We start from the raw sequence: 19,162 nt of genomic DNA on the forward strand, positions 1-19,162 counted from the left end.
CCAATATTTTGTTGTCTACGTTTATGAGGGACAGCGGTCTATACGAGTCGCAGAGCTCCGGATCTTTCTGTGGCTTGGGGAGTGCTAATAGCAATGCTTCGCGTAGGGTTGGCGGCAGGTGCTGTTGCTCATGGGCATTACCATACATTTCCACCAAGCGGGGGGCCAGCTGGTCAACATACGCCTTATAAAATTCGCACGTGAAGCCATCAGGGCCTGGAGCCTTACCATTCGGTAGCGACTTAATTATTTCTGTGACCTCCTCCACCGTGACGGGTTGGGATAGGTATTCACGATGTGCATCCGAAAGCCACGCTATCGCCACATCGTCGAGGTACTCCCCGACTTCAGCCTCGGAGGCCGTAGGCCTGGAGGTATACAGCTCTCCGTATGCAGCCATAAATTCCCCTAATATTTCTCGCTCACCATATTTCCGCTCTCCTAGTTGTCCGCGTATCACCTGTATGTTCTGCGGTGCACGTCCCTCGCATATGTTAGTCGCCAACCGCCTACCTGGCCTGCCGCCCTCCCCGTAGGCCCTCGCCACCTGTCGTTTCATGGTATACTTAATTTCATCGTCCGCAAGCTTCTGAAACTCGGACAGAGCTGTCCGAATGTCCCCCAATGTCCGAGCATTTTGAGTGCTTTCGTATTCACGCTCCAGTGCTCGGAGCTCGTCCTCTTTGGCTCCGATTTGCTTTTGAATATCTTTAAGGATGCCCGCATTAGTGCTGATGCAGACGCCACGTATAGTGGCCTTGCAGGCCTCCCATAGCACTCCCGAGTCGGTCGCAGTGGACGCATTATTGTCAAAGTAGTCCTGTATCGCCTGCCCAATGGTATCGGCGTATAGGGGGTCTATGAGTGCCTTAGCATTAAATCTCCAGCTGAATGGGGGTGGAGTGTAGTTTGGGAGCTCCAAGGTGAGGAGCACCGGGCTGTGATCGGAGAGTGTTCTAGGCAGGTGACAAACCTCCCTGGTCCACAGTGCAACTTCCCCTGAGACCAACCAGTAATCAATACGGGACCAGCTACCTCGCGACGCAGTCACATGAGTAGCGGCCAGCTCAGCCGGGTGTCTACTCCTCCAAATATCAGTGAGTGCTCTATCTGCCATTATGTCCTGGAGGACATGGAGTGCGCGCCTATGCGGTTCTGTAGTCGTCCCTGATCGGTCAATGTCGTCGCAGAGCGCAAGATTAAAGTCTCCACCCCACACTACGTGCGAAGTCTGCAGGTCGCGCAGTTTGTTCCACAATGACTGGTAGAATTGCGGATCGTCCACATTAGGCCCATATACATTTACCACAGCCAGCCGCTGCCCCCGCAGGAAACCAGTCAGAATGACATACCGCCCCACGTCATCCCTCTCGACCTTCTCAATTGTATATTTAAGTCCTTTTCTGACGAGCACCATCACCCCCCGCGCATATGAGGAGTAAGAGGAATAGTGCACTGATTCAGCCCATCGACGGCCCACAGTTATTCGGCGTGACGGTGCGCAGTGGGTTTCCTGCAGTAGTGCAATGTCTACGCGCTGCCTGTCTAGATATGCCAACGTGTGCCTAATTTTTTTGGGGTTACCAAGTCCCCGGACGTTCCACGTTAATAATCGAATATATCCCGTCCTCAATCCTGTATCAGCCATTCCCCCGTGTCAGCATGTATGTCCCATGCACCCCCACCCCAAGTGCGCGCCCCTATTGCTGGCGTAGCGGGTAATGACCTTCTTTTTTCTCAGCAAACGTACTTGGATTTCAGCAGTGCGCCTCATGTACCGTGACCAACATTTCAACTTCCCAACCATACCCCCCGTCCCCCCACCCACTTCAGCACCCCAACCATGCCAAAGACATACCCCATAACTAAGTTTAAACATTAGAGTAACTGAATTCGGGGATCTCCCTTTGTTTGGGGGGACCGCCGAGAACACACTACTCCATCCAACTCAATGGATGTGGACAGGGACAACTACTTGATCAGACCCCAGTGGGTCCCATCTCCGTGTAAGCATCTGAGTGACTTTCCCCAGGGCCCATCGCGGCAGCAGCAGCGTTCATAGCATCCCATTTACAGTTTTTACTGTCCTGCTGGCCAACGAGTTCTCGCCAGTCATTAGTTTGTCCCTCCTCCCGCAGCTTACCTATGTATCTATGATCTAGTCCTGGGAGGCAGGTATTGTTGCTCTTGCTGCTCCTCTGGTGGGGCCGTCCTTAGTCCCAGTAAAATCCCCCATGCCCTCCCAGCATGGGACAGCTGTTTCCCACGCCACGCAGGTCCCGTCCGGCAATGGCGTCCCACCACCGGTGGTCCGCAGGCAATAGGTAGGTCTGTATCACCATGACGGACATAGCGGCTTCGCCACCGGCCATCCGTTCCTCACAGTTCCCAGCATGTGTGTGCGCAGCAGGTGCAGTCTCCGTCTGTGCCTTGCCAGAAGTCGCCTTACCGGCCATTTCGCCCTTCGCAGCCCAGTCCGTCAGGGCCACAGGCGCAGCTCATTGTGTGGAGTCGCTTAGCCGTTCTTCTGGTATTTCTTTGCACAGGCGTTCAGTCCGCGTCCGCATGTGGCTCAACTCTCCTCCTCTCCTTTCGCTTAGCACCGATTTTTTTGATCAGGTCATGCGCCTCTCGTGGCGAATGGCACAGCGCCGCATGCCCTTCGTGTGTTATTCGAAGCCGGGCGGGATACAGCATGGCATAATCGACCCCCATCTCACGAAGTTTCTTTTTTACCGGATTAAACTCTTTCCGCGCTTGTTGAACTGCAATTGTAAAGTCCGGATAGAACGCCAGGGTGTTCCCTTGGTGCGTGATCTGTTGCTTTTCACGCGCTATGCGGAGGACAACATCGCGGTCCCTGTAATTGAGGACTCTGGTGACGATAGGCCGCGGAGGCGCCCCGGGCTTCGGCCTCGGGGCCAGTGACCTGTGGGCCCGCTCGATGAGGAACATCGGGGAAAGGTGCTCCGCGCCCACAATTTCCTTAATTAGCTCCTCGACGTACGTCTCCATCCGTCCAGTGTTGGTAGACTCCGGAACCCCCGTGATTCTCACGTTATTGCGTCACGAGCGCGCCTCCAAATCTTCTGCCTTGTTTTTTAGCACCTCCATCAGTCTCTCAGCCTCCGTGCACTTTTGAGTCGTGGTTTGCGAAGCGTCCTCCAGCGCCCCAATTCGGGTCTCTGCTTCTGTCAGGCGTTCCCCGTGCGCGTCCAGTTTCGCCGCCATGTTGTCAACACGCAGCGTGATAGTGTCTAGTTTGCCATGGACATCCTGTAGGCTCCTCTGGATGGCCCTCAGCGCCTCCGCCATGCCCTGTGGTGTCGAGTCCTCAGCATCCGGTACTTCATCTGGTGGCATTACAGCGCTTTTAGCCTGGCGCTTAGTTTCAAATGGAAGCTTTGACTGGGTCTTTTCTGGTTTCCCCATTTTGCCCACTGGCGCCCTTGGGCCTCGGGGGTCCGGCCGACACAGTCACCGATCAGCACCTTCTCTCCTTCGGGTGGGGTTAGGGGGTGTCGTAGTATTATGGCCGCTGTTCAGGCTCTCACTTCTTTATGCCACTCTGGGATCCAGTGCCGTCCGTCAGCGCCCCCACGACCGCCATGTGGCCCAGCTCTCACCGGCACACCGGCAGGCCTGCGTAGTCGGCACCCCCAGGGCGCGCACCGTGTGATGTTCTCGGTAGCAGCGTCGCTCCAGCCGCCTATGGATCTCACCAGTGTCCGGGCTTCACGTTATCATGCAGCCCGTTTGTAGTACACGTCCACTCCGGCTCTCCGCAGCGTCCCTCCGTTCCCACGATCGCCACCGCAGCCCAGCGCTACTCATTTGCTCCAGCCGCGCAGCTTCACCATGGCCCAGCCCTCACCTCTGGCCATCGGGCAGCATGTCGCTCCGTCCAGGGCAGCGTCCGTCCGCAGCGCCACCGCGTCTGAGCGCGGCCTCCGCAGCGCTCTCCGGCCGCTGTCTGAACTTTCAGGGCCACCGCGACACGCCAGCAAGGGATATCCGAGGGCAGTTCAGTGTCCGCATCGCCCACAAGGAGCGTTCTTCAATGGCTGGGCCGCTACCTGCACGACCGCGTCTTCGCTTCAGCGGGTGCCGCCATCTTGGGAGCCGTTAGTCTCTCGCGTCACGGATCACTTTAGCCCGTGTTTTCAGGGGTTGCAGGGCAGCTGGGCTGTTCTCGTGCTCCCCTTCTATTGTGGGCAGCCTCCGATCAGTGCAGCGACATTTCCTGGCTTCAAAACGGCCCCGGTCATGCTTTTTTCGCCATTTTCGTTCCCCGTCCGGCGGAGCTGTCTCAAGAGGCAGCCATTCCGCTGTGCGCCCTCTAGCGCCCCCCCTTCAGGACCTATTACTTGAGATCATTCAGCTGTGCAACCTTCAGCCCCCTCAACCGCCTGAGTCAGTTGGGGTTCCTCCTCGTCATGCATGAATCCAATTTGGCAAGCCTGCACATTTTACAGCGGTTGTTGTGACTAATATAACCTGATGTGGTTTCTCCCACCTTGGTGCTAGGCAAGTCTCTCGTGTGTGATTCTTCACTACAACCCAGTCACCAGGATTCAGATCATGCACTTGAATCGGCTGCCTGACGTCTGCGTCTTCTCCAACCTGGTGAGAGATAGAACGCACTTGGTCAGCCAATTCTTTGCAATATTCCAGTACCAAATCATCAGTTATATTCAACAACTTGTGTCCTGGTATACATGCCTGCCTCATTGCTCTTCCCATGATGATTTCATGGGAACTCAACCCAGTATTTTTGTCTGGAATACTTCTGAGTCCCATCAGAACAAGAGGTAAAGAATCAGGCCAGTCCAGTGAAGTCAATGCACACACTTTCCCCAACCTCAACTTAATCGTGTCATTCAATTGTTCTACCACTCCAGATGCCTCTGGGCGGTATGCGCAGTGCAGCTTCTGTTCAATTTTAAATGCTTCACAAATTAATCAAATTATTTCATTATTAAAATGAGACCCTCTATCTGATTCAATAGTTACTGGAAAACCGAACCAAGGAATGAGTTCTCTCAATAGGAGTCTGGGTACTGTTAAACTGTCATTCCTTTTGGTGGGGTATGCCTCCACCCACTTTGAAAATAAACAAACGATGACAAGTACATATTTTAATCCTCGACAGGGAGGTAACTGTATGAAGTCGATTTGAAGTCTTATGAATGGTCCTTCAGCCTTTAAAATTTTCCCAATGTAAACTACTGTTCTCTTGCCTGGATTCATTTGCTGACATGTCAGACATGTTTGGCAAAGACTTTCAGCAACATTTCTAAACCTCGGGTTAAACCAGTCCTGCCCGAAAAGTCTGATCATTGCATCTCTGCCTATGTGAGTGTCTCCATGTTACATTCTAGCCGTAGGTGCAAGCATGCTGTCTGGCAACACAGGTCTATCGTCTAAGTAGACCCACACACCATCATCAGTCCTTTGTGTACAACCAATTTTCACCCACTCCTCTTTCTCTTTTGTTTCTGCTTCATTTTGTAGATCTTTCACTTCCTTCCATGTTTCTATCCCTGACAATCGCATAAGTTGGCAGCAGTTTTGACAAATTCAATTTTTCTGTTTACTACCATTTTGTATCTGGCACAATGTTGGGCGACCTGGTCAGCGTACCGATTGCCTGCAGTCACACGGTCATTTCCTGACTGGTGTGCGTCACACTTGACCACTGCCACTTCTTTTGGTAACTGTATTGCTTCAAGCAATTCTTTGACAAATTGTCTATTTTTAATGGGAGACCCTGAAGAAGTCAGAAAGTCTCGCTGCATCCAGAGATGGCCAAAGTCATGCACAACCCCATAACCATACTGACTATCAGTGTAAATGGTTACTCTCCAATTTCTTCCCTTTTGCAGGCTTTAATTAAAGCAATCAATTCGGCTATTTGTGCAGACCTGACTCCTGGTAAATAGGATGCTTCGACTATTTCAGCCAATGTACACACAGCATAAGCAGCACTTAATCCTCCCTCTTCATGGTGCATGCATGAACCATCTACAAAGAATTCATGCTCAGCATCTTTTAATGGCTCATCTTGTATGTCTGGACGTGGTTTTGTACTAAGTTCTGTTACATCAAGACAGTCATGTTCGGGCTCATCTTTCACTTCTTCATTGTATGGATCCGGTAACAGAGTAGCTGGGTTAAGTACAGTACATCGAACAATGGTCACATTTTCTGCTCCTAAAATGATCCTTTCATATTTTGTCAATCTGCTTGGGGTAAGGTACTGGTTACGAGTTCGTGTCAAAAGAATAACAACTGCATGGGGGGACATATACCTTTACAGGGTGTCCCATTACAATTGTCTCACTCTACTCCAGACTTACGCATGTTGCTGCCACAGCTGTTAGGCATCCTGGCAAAGCGGATGCTACAGGATCTAAAGTAGCAGAAAAATATGCCACTGGGCGTCACATCAGGCCATAAATTTGAGTTAGAACTGAGAGGGCACAATTATCTCTCTCACAACAAAATAAAGCAAAATCTTTTGAATAGTCGGGCATACCTAAAGCAGGGGCTTCGCATAAACAATTTCGTAATCTCAGAAAAGATTTCATGCTTTAATCATCCCATTCTTTTTGTTCTTTTGTTCGTTTCTTTGTCATTTGTATCAAAGGTTTCGCCAGCATGGAGAACCCCATAATCCAATGTCTTCAATACCCAACTACCCCTAGGAACATTCTTATTTCCTTCTGGGTTTGCGGCAACTTCATTTGTTTTATTATTTTTTATTCTTTCTGAGGTCACTCTCCTTTCTCCTCATTCTATCTGTCCCAGATATTTCACTTCTTTTCTGCAAAACTGTAGCTTCTCAGGGGACACTTTATGTCCACCTTTGGCTAAATGGTTCAGCAAGGCTATGGAATCTGTCACACAGTCAATTTTTGTTTTTAAAGCGACCAAAAGATCATCAATATACTGTACGAGGACAGAGTCCTAATGTATTATTAAAGTCTCAAGAAATGTTTTCAAAATCTGGTTAAAAATCGATGAACTTTCTGTGTACCCTTGAAAACACGATTCCAAACGTAGATAAGATAAGCCTGTCTGCTCGTGCCAAGCTACCAAGCGGGTGAGCACGGGTTATTTTAGAAATGTATCTCCCTTACCCTGACTAGGAAGAAGGGTCCCTACTTGGACAAAGGTGCAAACCATTTACAACAAGAGACCCCCATTTTTAACCGGCAGACTGGCGCAGCCTACAATGATGACCTTACTGACACGTTCACGTCCATGTCTACGGTGCCTATAAAAAATAGACCAAAACAGAAGGGGGTCCTTTGATGTCACATTTACCAAGTAGATCATGTGCCTTTCTTGAGATTCCTAGCCCTAATGTTAAAGATGACCAACATAACATACAGTCATTATTCTTGATGGGGACTGAGACATCTGTAGGCATTGTGATTGCAAAATGCTTGCCTAACCTCTAAACCTAACCTTTGGATGAATTCTCATGCCTGGAGGGGTGACTGCAACACGCTTGTCTAACCTTCAAAAGTGGAATTATAAATATTTTTTATGTTGCTGCTTGTATATTGTGTAAATCACTTGTCCGTAAAAGAATGACTCTAAATTGCTGTGTTACAAGTATATATAAAATGTATTTCGACATCACCCTGGATACAACTTGTCCTGGAATGGTAAGACTCACAGTTCTATTTAAACCTACTTAAATACAGTATTACAAACAGAGTGATGCTTGGAGGATGCAGCCTCTTGTTTGAATGTATGCTGTCTCATGTTTGGTGGGATGATGTCTTGTGTTTGGGGGGATGATGTTTCATGTTTGGAATGATGTCTTATTTGGTGGGATATCTAATGTTTGGTGTGGTGATGGCTCGTGTTTGGTGGCATGATGTCTCTTCTTTGGTATGATGTTTGGTGGAATGAAGTCTCCTGTTTGATGGGATGATGCCTCATGTTTTTGGGAGATGATGCCTCGTGTTTGGTGGGATGATTTCTCTTCTTTGGTGGGTTGTCTGTGGGATGGTGTCTCGTGTTTGGTGGTATGATGCCTTGTGGTTGGAAGGATGATGTCTCTTGTTTGATGGGATGATGTCTGATGTTTGATGGAATGATGTCTCTTCTTTGGTAGGATGCATCATGTTTGGTGAGATGATGTCTCATGTTTGGTGGGATGATGACTTGTGTTTGGTGGGATGATGCATCATGTTTGGTGGGATTATGCCCCATCTTTGGAGGGATAATGTCTTGTGTTTGGAGGAATGAAGTCTCGCGTTTGGTGGGATGATGTCTGATGTTTGAGGGGATGACGTCTCAAGTTTGGGTGATGATGTCTCATGTTTGGTAGGAGGCCGTCTCATGTTTGTGGGATGACATCTTTTGTATGAAGGTATGCTGTCTCATTCTTGGTGAAATGATGCCTATATTTGGTGGGATAATGTCTCTTCTTTGGTGGTATATCTGATGTTTGGTGGGATGATGTTTCATGTTTGGAGGGATGATGTTTCATGTTTGGCGAGATGATGACTCATGTTTGGTGGGATGACGCTTCATGTTTTGTGGGATTATGTCTCGTGTTTGGTGGGATGACATCTCATGTTTCGAGGGATGACGTTTTATGTTTGGTCTGCTGATGTCTCATGTTTGGTGGGATGATGTCATATGTTTGGTGGGATGACGCTTCATGTTTCGAGGGATGACGTTTTATGTTTGGTCTGCTGATGTCTCATGTTTGGTGGGATGATGTCATATGTTTGGTGGGATGACGCTTCATGTTTGGTGGGATTATGTATCATGTTTGGTGGGATTACGCTTAATGTTTGGAGGGATGACTTTTCATGTTTGGTGGGATGATATCTCATGTTTGGTGGGTTGATGTCATATGCTTGGCGGGATGATATCTCATGTTTGGTGGGATGACATCTCATGTTTGGTGGAATGACGTCTCATGTTTAATGGGATGATGTCCCGTGTTTGGTGGGATGCTGCCCCATGTTTGGTGGATTGATGTCTTATGTTTGGTGGGACAATGCTTTATGTTTGGTGGGACAAAGTCTCATGTTTGGAGGGATGACGTCTTTTGTATGAAATAATGCTGTCTTATGTTTGAACAGCAAAACACACAAGATGATGGACGGAATGTTGCACATTGGCAAAACATTCACCCCCAGTCACAGATCTGGGTTTAATCCATCGTTTTATGTTTGAAGGCATGCTGCCACATGCTTGAAGGCATGCTGCCACATGCTTGAAGGCATGCTGCCTCATGCTTGAAGGCATGCTGCCTCATGCTTGAAGACATGCAGTCTCATGGTTTAAAACGTGCAGTCTCATGTTTGAAGGCAGCTGCCTCATACTTGAAGTCATGCAGTCTCATGTTTGAAAGCATGCTGGCTCATGGTTGGGGGAATGTTGACTCATCTTTGTAAGGTTGCCGCCTCTTTGGCTGGATGGAAATCTGTTGTGCATTCTCATGCCCAAACCGATGCAGTCACATGCCTGAAGATCTGCAGTCTAATCCTTGAAAACATACTGTCATGGTTGCAGTGCACTTTCTTGATTGAGGTGCAGCCTCATGCTTGGATGGATGCAGTCCCATAATTGGGTGGATGCAGTCTCGTGCTTGACGGGATGAAGTCTCATGCTTGAATGGATGCAGTCTCATGCTTGGGTGGATACAATCTCATTCTTGGATGAATGCACCCTCATGCTCGGTTATATGCACACTCTTGCTTGGATGGATGGAGTCTCATTCTTGGAAGGATGCCGTCTCATGCTTGGAATGATGCAGTCTCATGCTTGGAATGATGCAGTCTCATGCTTGGAATGATGCACTCTCTTGCTTGGACCGATGCAGTCTCTTTTTTGGACCGATGCAGTCTCATGCTTGGCTGGATGCAGTCTCATGCTGGGCTGGATGCAGTCTCATGCTTGGATTTATGCAGTCTCATGCTTGGATTGATGCACTCTCTTGCTTGGTCAATGCTGTCTCATGCTTGGGTGGATGCAGTATTATGCATGGATTTATGCAGTCTCATGCTTAGCTGGATGCAGTCTCATGCTTGGCTAGATGCAGTCTCATGCTTGGATCGATGCACTCTCTTACTTGGATCGATGCTGTGTCATGCTTGGCTGGATGCAGTCTTATGTTTGGGTGGATGTAGTCTAAAGCTTGGATGGATGCAGTCTCATTCTTGGATAGATGCAGTCTCATTCTTGGAAAGATGCAGTCTCATGCTTGAAGGTATGCAGTTTTACACTTGAAGGGTTGCAGTCTCATGCTTGAAGGGATGCTGTCTCATGCTCTGATGGACGCAGTCTCATGCTTGGATTGATGCAGTCTCATGCTCGGATGGATGCAGTCTCATGCTTGGATAGATGCAGTCTCATGCTTGGATTTATGCAGTCTCATGCTCGGATGGATGCAGTCTCATGCTCAAATAGATGCACTCTCCTGCTTAGATAGAGGCAGTCTCAAGCTGGGATGGATGCAGCCTCATGCTCAGATGGATGCATTCTCTTGCTTGAATCGATGCAGTCTCATGTTTGGAGGGATACAGTCTTGTGGCTGTTAGGATGCAATCCCGTCTTTGAAGGGGTGCAGTTCCAAGTTTAAAGGGAGGCAGTCTCATGCTTCGAGACATGTAGTCTCCTGTTTGAAGGTATGCTGTCTCATGCTCAGAAGGGTTCAATCTAGAGGAATACAATCTCTTGCTTGGGGGTGTACAGTCTTCTGTTCAGAGGGGGTGCAGTCTAACCTTGAAGGGATGTAGGCTCAGGCTTGAGAGGATGCAATTTTTGTGTTTGAATTGGTGCAGTGCAGTCTCCAGCTTAAATGGATGCAGTCTCATGTTTGAAGATATGCAGTCTCTTATTTGAAGATAAGCTGTTTCATGCCAGAAGGGTTCCGTCTCATTTTTAGAGGGTTACAATCTCTTGCTTGGTGGATGCAGTCTTCCTTTCGGAGGAGACGCAGTCTAATCTTGAAGGGATGCTGCCTCCTGTTTAGAGGCGTGCAATCTCTTGGTCGGGGGATACAGTCTTCTGTTCCGAGGGAGTGCAGTGTAATCTAATTTTATTTATTGACCCTAAAGTTTGCGGATGAATGCATCTATCCATAGTCCTGGGAAACAGTTCTATCTGACTTCTATTCAATAACATTGATGTCACAAAAAATAATCCAATCTAGCAAAGGACCTATGGGGAGCCTTAAAGAAGGTATACCCAGGGCTGGGAAATTTAAATGTAGCCCATACATCAGCCAAGCCAACTGCCTCCTCCAGAGTCTTAAGGACTCTATATGATTGTAGTTTACGTCCAGTCTAACTGCAACCCCCAGCCCCTGGGTTCCTTTTGCTTCCATTTAGATTAAAGTCCCCGTAAAGCACATATGGTGCCTGCCGGAGTGAAAGCTCTGTTTACAGAACATTAAAGAAGCCAGCATTGTTCAAAACTGGTGCATATATTAAACATAGCATGGAAGATTCTGTTTGGTACTGGCACTCAGCTAATGCCCACCCCCCATATGTGTCGGCAGCCGTGCAGCCATATGTACATCTCTTGTTCCTAGCAAAAATAGCAACCCCTCTAGTTTTAGCATCCTGCGTGGTGCCTGTAAGTAGGCTTAGGCCTCGTTTTTTTATTAGGATTTTACTACCCCTGTCAATATGTGTTTCTTGAAGGCAGTAGATATCAGCACTTAGAGCTTTGAGGTCCTCTACCACTCGCCTTCTCTTGGCCCCATCATTCAGGCCGCTTATGTTAACTGAGGTTATGCGAAACTTGCCCATCACCGTATGTCAACCTGGTACCATCGCAAAAGCAAAATTTCTGTTAGAGTCCAGGATAATCTTAGCATAGCTAAGTCTAAAAAAAGGTTTTTCTTCTAGCGTCACTCACAGGATCAAATCGTTCTAATACCAGGCTTTTTCCAAACAGCGCTTCCCTCTCAGTACACACCCACCACCCTTTTCTAGTCCATGAAACCAGCCCCTCAAAGCCCATCCCAACCCACCCCCCAACTCCCGGTCCCACTTGGAGCACCCTTCCTTTCCAGCCCTTAACCCCTCCCACCACCAATCAATAGAAACAATCAGGCCACCCATAGCCTGATTGATGGCGCTTGCGAAAGGAACTCTACTCCCTCCCCCGCACAAGGGTTAAGAAAGAGAAGGGAGAAAAAGAGAACCCCCTAACCATCCCATTGTTGCAGGGTACCCCAAACCAAGAAGGTTAGTGATGCAAATAACACCATAAAGAAGTAATAGCTACCCATGCAATGCTCAGAAGTCTAGATTGCTGCTTATCACATCCTTTTCCCCCACCAGTCAAGATCGCTTAAGCTTCATTTGTGGATGGGGAAAGGACTTCCCTTCTATGCTGTGAGCTAGGCCCATCCAAGTACTCTTTAATCTGAATTTTGGACGTAAAAATCTTACTTTTGCCTTTAACGATAGTCCGCAAGCGAGATGGAGCCAAAAGATAAGGTTCTGCCCCGCCCTCTTGGAAAGGATTTATAAGTTGTCGTAGAAGTCACCTGCACTCTACAGTTGTGAGGCAGAAGTCAGGGCGGATAAAAAAGGACGCATTCTTCTACTGTCTCTTTGAGTCAGGTCAAGCCTTCTGAAATATCACTTGTCTACGCAAGAAATTTCCAAAGAAAACCAAAAACGCCCTATGTCTAGCTTCCACTTTAATACCCGGGGGCCCGTTTGCTATGCATTAAAGGAAATCTGTAAACCCTCTGAACTTCCGACTCCCTGTTCAAAGCTGAGAACTCAAGGAAAGCCCTTTTAAGAAGTTCCAGCATGTAGGACCTGATGTCTCCGCCTTCAGCCCCTTCTTTAATCCTTAGGAAGCGCAGATTGTTCCTTCGTTGGCAGTTTTCCAAATCTTCAATCTTCCACATAATATCCGTTAATTGTGCCTCCTGAGATTCAACCTTCCCCTTCAGTGCACCAACATCCGCTTCAATAATAGAAGTTCTTGCCTCAATATTTTTTTAAGTGTATCCCCTATTTCTATGCTAGATATACCAACTTTTTTTAATGGCACCTTCCATCTGTTTAGTCGCCAGTCTGGCCCTTCAACTTTTGGTCCGAGACTCTGCTTGATGTTCCATTACGGATTCGTATATTATCTTCAGGGACAGTCCCATCATTTTGGCTCCAGCCTGTTGCTGAATACCCTCTCTTGACATTAGAGTGGGCCCTGTTTGATTAGACAAATTAGTGGCCGAATAATGCCATTCTAAGTCCACCCCCGCCACTTGTAGTTCTTTGTCGCTATGCACACCCAGTTTCCCATTTGCACTTTTATGGCATTTACGGCGCTTCAGAATCGTCTCTGGCACAAAAGAAGAGCTGACATCAGATAGGGGGGCACTAAGCTCATTGTTGCTTGTTGTAGAAGGGGAGATAGTGGACTCTGAGCCTTCTGTACAGGAGTACATTTTATCTCCCCCTTTCCTGAGTAACCTCCAAAACCCTACTGGCAGAACCTTCTACATTACTAGTCAAGAGAAGACCAGCATGATCCATACCCAAACTTGGTTCTGTCTGACCCATGGTTTGAGCATCCTGAAAAACATGATGACAAGACTGACCCAGCCGACCTTCCTCCTAGGCTTTCACAGTCTGCAGGTTGCCAATTTCTGGACAGGGTATATCCGATTGAAATTCTGAATGGGTCCCTAAAGACTCAGGTGTTCTATCCATGGGGCTCAGCTCAACTAACATCTTGTTCCTCTATTTCTTTAGCTCGAGACTCATTTTGGAGGACCACTGTTCAGCCAGAGCCTGGGATGTGGCAGAGACTGTAGCTAGGATTGAAGAAAAGGCCTGGTCCGAAGAGTCCATTTCTACAACCGAAGACTATGTGTCCAGCGGAGTCACATCGCATGAAGAAACCACTTCACTTGGCAGCCCCAGGGCTTGAAAAAGCTCAGTAATTGCGGGCTGTGGAGGTGCGCTAGTATGCTGGGTCTCACTTTGTAAGAGGCGAGTTGTCCCCAGAGTCGATAGCTTTTTTGCCACACCTCCTTATCGAGCCACAGCCCCTTTTTTCGGTGCCCCCCAGACTGTTCTTCAGATTGTTTAACAAACTCTGAGCCTAAGTACCTATCCCCAGCGGCATAACTCACATGCTCCTGGGCTTAATCAGCTTCTGGGGTCCTCCAGCCACTCAGGATCCCCCTGTGGCACCTCTGCCTTATCATGGGTTGCTCTGGGGTTTTTGGAGCAATATCAACAATGCAGGCTCCGATTGAACCTTTCTTCCTCATCCGGCGACTGGAGCCAAAGCAGACAACTCAAATCTGTCCACTCAGCTGCTCTGGACCACTTCGCTAGCAGGGCTCTTTTTCCTAACCCCAACCGCAAGCAGTATAATGCCTGCAGCCCTGACTGGAGCTTCGATGATGACGAGCCATAAAAGGCTCGTCCGCATTCCTTCCTGCAGCTTTGGCGTGTGCCCCGCCTCCATACACTTTCTGACACAATCCTGCTGGTGCTTGCACTGTGCAAGGGAGAGAAACGGCACGTTGCGGCCTCATATAATCCCCATCTTGCTCCAGGTGCAGTCTAATCTTGAAGGTATACAGTCACGGGCATTAGGGGGGGGCAATCTCATGTTTGAATGGGTGCTGTGAAGACTCAAGCTAGAAGGGATGCATTTTTATGTTTGAAGGAATGCAGCCTCAAGTTTGGAGGGATGCAGTCTCATGTTTGCTGGGGTTGCAATCCCTCAGTTGCATGGCTTCAGTCGCATGATTAGAGGAAGGCAATCTCTTGCTTGGGGGGATGCAGTCTTCTGTTCGGAGGGGTTACAGTCTCAAGCCTGAAGGGATGCAGTCTCATGCTTGAAGACATGCAGCCTCATGTTTGTAGGGATGCAGTCTCATGTTTGTAGGGATTGCAATCACTTAGTTGCATGGCTTCAGTCTCATGATTAGAGGAAGGCAATCTCTTACTTGAAGGGATGCAGTCTCATGTTTGGAGGGATGCAATCTCTTGCTTGGGGGGGAAGCAATCTTCTGTTCGGAGGGGGTGCCTTCTCAAGCCTGAAGGGATGCAGTCTCATGTTTGAAGACGAGTAGTCTCCTGTTCAAAGGTATGCTGTGTCATGTTAGATGGAATGGAGGCACTCTCTTGCTAGGATGGGTGCAGACCATTGCCGGAGGGAAGCAGTCTCTTGTTTGCAGAGAAGCAGTCTGTTGACTGGGGGCGAACAGGTCCTAGGGTGACCAATTGTCCGTAAATTTCATGGGCAGTCCATAATTTGGACCTCACGTCCGTTGTCCGTGATGATCCCTATTACGGACGCATTTTGTCCGTAATTTTGGGCATTGCAGGGAACAGCACTGCTGCCCTGCAAGAAGCCTGATGGGACCGCCTCTCAATCCTCCTTGGAGCACAAGAGCAGCTCCACCCGCCCATTGTCATTCTGTGTGGGGCTGATGATTGCCACATACAGAATAACAATGGGACAGTCTGGGCTGCAAAGCATGTGATGGGCCTCCTGCCTCGGTCTAGGGCAGGGCACTCTGTCAGATGGAAGACAGTGAAACAAGTTAAAAAGAAGGGTCTAGAGTTCTTTTACAGTCTCATCATTTTAGAACTGATGCATTTTCAATATTATATTTAACGGAGCCATGGTTGCTGCTTTTTTATTTTAAGCAACTAGCAACCATTGACAAAGCCAATAGTTATCCTTGTTGTAGGTGTAACGTTACTTTTTGTGTTATATATCTGGATACAATGACAGCAGCGGCAAAATACCAGTCCGGCGGCACACTATACGAAGCACAGATTGTTAGCTTAGGTGTTTTAAGCCACGCCCTTAATTACATCTAACACCCCCTTTGGAGAGTCGTTGTCCCCCCCCCAGTTTCTTGATCTCACTTAAATGCCCTGGAAACAAACACCATGTCACAGTCACCTCATGGCCTTGCACTGTGCATCATGCATGACTCATGACTTCCACTGTTTCAGATTGCCTATGTGCAGGGGCATAGTGAACCCTACCAGCACCCCACCCCTTGTATTAGGAACTACAGCTAGGGTGAAATTCTTGAAGGGCCTCTTCTGTCTGCAACTCTGCAGACAAGGGCTCAGCTCATAATTAATATGAGAAGGTGGGCGAGTGAGTAAGTGAAGGGATGGGTGGATGGATGGCTGAATGGATTAGTGAATGGATGAATGAAAGGGTGAATGGATGGATAATGCGAGAAAGGATAAATGGATGAATGAGTGAGTGGAAGGATGGATGAGAGAAAAGGTAAATAGATGGATGCATAGGTGGAAGGGTAGATGGATGGGTAAAAGGGTGGCTGGATAAGTGATAGGATGGATGGATGAGTGAAAGGGTGGATGATGGGCAAGTGAATGGGTGGATGGCTGAGAGAAATGATGGATGGATTGATGAATTGATAAGTGAAAGGGTGAATAGATAGATGGACGGGTGAGTGAAAGGCTGGATGTAAGGATGGATCAGTGAGTGAAAGGGAGGGTAGATGGACAAAAGGAAGGATAGATGAGTGAAAGAGTGAAAGGGTGGATGGATGAGAGAAAGGATGAATGAGTGATAGGGTCGATGGAGAGAGAAAGGGAGGATGGATGGTTGACTGAAAGGGTGAATGAGTGGAAGGATGAGTGACTGGGTGGATAGGGTGAAAGGGTGGATGGATGGGTGATAGGGTAAATGGATGGATTGGTGGAAGAGTGGATGGATGAGTGTATGGATGGATAGGGTGAAAGGGTGGATAGATAGATGAGTGAAAGGGTGAATGGAGGGATGGATGAGTGAAATTATGGATGGAAGGATACATGATGGATAGGTTTGCAAATGGTTGAATATGTCTGGATATGGATGGGCTTACTTATATAGTATTCCGCAACCTCCTCTGATGTGTCTGTCTGAATTTTGACCTCCTGTCCTGAATTTTTGTCCTGAAATTTGACCCTTTGTCCTGAATATTTACACTCACCGTCCTGAATTTGCACCCATGCCAGTTGGTCACCCTAACAGGCCCGGACTACGTTGCGGCGGGCAACCAGGGGCCTGCCATGTGCAGGCTACAGGGATGGCAATGGGCCACGTGGACATTGCATTCTGATCCATAGTCAAGGTCGCCCCTCTCCCTTGAAGTCAGCAAAGATTGCGGATTGTGTTCTTTCTTCAGCTGTTCATTAAAGGATTAAAAATATAATGACGCAAAATAGTGTTTAAAAAGGACGATAACAATAAGCAAATGTAAGTGGTTTCATATTGAGTTTCATAGTGGAGGAAACCGAGATTCAGTCTAGACCAGAGCCCAAAAATGTTTACACTGGGCCTGCAGTGCTTACCTCCACACCGTCTCATCCCTCAAAAAATAGGAGCACACAAAGGGCAAAGATACACCAAAACACACAGCCATAAATTCAAGCACACACACACACGTGAATAACCAGCACGCGCATGGGTACACACAAAGGCAGGCACATAGAAGCATACTGCATCGCACTTATACACACATGGGATTGATAAACACACACATGCACTGGCACACACGAAGACGGCCACACCCAAACACACAAGCTGCCAAGAACACAAAAGACCCACATGCACTGCCTACTCACAGCGCCTCGAAGAGCATAAGCAACTCCCTCGTGCTTGCTCAACAAGCCCTGCAGTGACGACCCAATGCTGGCGTGCACGCGCTAGTCACCACTGACCTAAAATCCTTACCTTGACATATACTAAAACACCAAGGTTTCCCCTAGAGTGTCTTAACCTGGAGGGGCACAGCTTCGCAGAAGTTGTGAATAGGGACAGGTGGGGCGCTGCTACACTGTCTGCAGAGGTGGGGGGCCTCACACCTTGCATACTGCTAAACGCCAGGCACTCGCCCATACACTGGGAGCAGAGTCAACAGTCATTTTCAGAGGCCCCCCCGAAGGACCTAGGACTCGGCCTTTGTCTCATTACTTTTTTTTCTGCACCCTTGAGTAAGGGAGAGAAACCTTAAGTCTCAGTAGGATATGTAAAAAACAACATAAACAGCCCTGCCAGGTTTTACTGGCCCATCCATGATGTGCTGCTCCAGTCCACATTTTTTCCTTGAATTATGGGACTTGTAGTTTTGTTTATTTCGTTATAAAACAGGACTGCACGTCCTATAATACAGATGTTCACTATGTGTAGAATAAGGATACATGGTTTTTAACCTCTATTAACTTTTTTTTATTAGGACGCTCCACGTAAGTCAAATAAGTTATTTGGTGTGATGGTTTTAAAAAAACGAACATTTGAATAAATAAACTACAAATTCAGATGTAAAAACCTGGACTGGAGAAGCACATCACGCGGTGACCTCGGACACATGGCAGCTATTACTAAGGCTCAGAGGGAAATTAAAAGCCCCCCAGAACGACACAGAATAAAGATTGTTCTAGAAACTCGCAGCAGCGAAACCCCGTTAGGAGCTTGGTGATGAATGATGAGAGATCCTACTGTGAATGGTACACCGTCCCCGAGGCGAGGCCCACCTATCAGGAGAGATGCAACAACTGCTCTTGGATGTGATAGGTTGGAATTTATCTCACTGTCACTGAAGAGCGGCCCTGATTGGGCTCTCTTGTTAAAGATAATAAAAGCTAGAGAATGGCACATGTGTCTGCGCACCGAATGTGTTTGTATTTGTGTATGTGCAAACAAGTGGTGACAATCAACCTTAGGTCCGCGCCTTCCCAGCAGCATCAGCAGCAGAGAATCCAGTGAATGGAACCCCTGTGACGTGCAAGGCCCTCCAACGTGATGTCACGAGGTCCACGCTGGCACCAGCAGCAGAATCCTGTGAATGGAACCCCTGCGACAGGCCAGCCCCTGCAATGTGATGTCACGAGGTCCGCGCTAAGTGCAGAGGGGAGGCCTCCGCCGTAGCAGAGGCACGCAGAGGGCACTGATGGGGAAGAATGTCGCGTAGGATGGGATCGTCTTTGAGGCTCATCGAGGATCATTTTTGTGACTGAATAGGTGTTTGCTTTTTTTCAGGAAATTGAATTAAAACCGTGTCTCGCCTGCTCCCTCCCTATTACACTGCAAGACACAATCGCCCATAAACCAGTGATGTATGATGACACGTTGAAAAGTCTCTATTGTGACGTGTCCCTGGTATAAAAGG

Source organism: Triturus cristatus, chromosome 4_1 (assembly GCF_964204655.1).
Source record: "Triturus cristatus chromosome 4_1, aTriCri1.1, whole genome shotgun sequence".
Taxonomy (NCBI): Eukaryota; Metazoa; Chordata; class Amphibia; order Caudata; family Salamandridae; genus Triturus; species Triturus cristatus.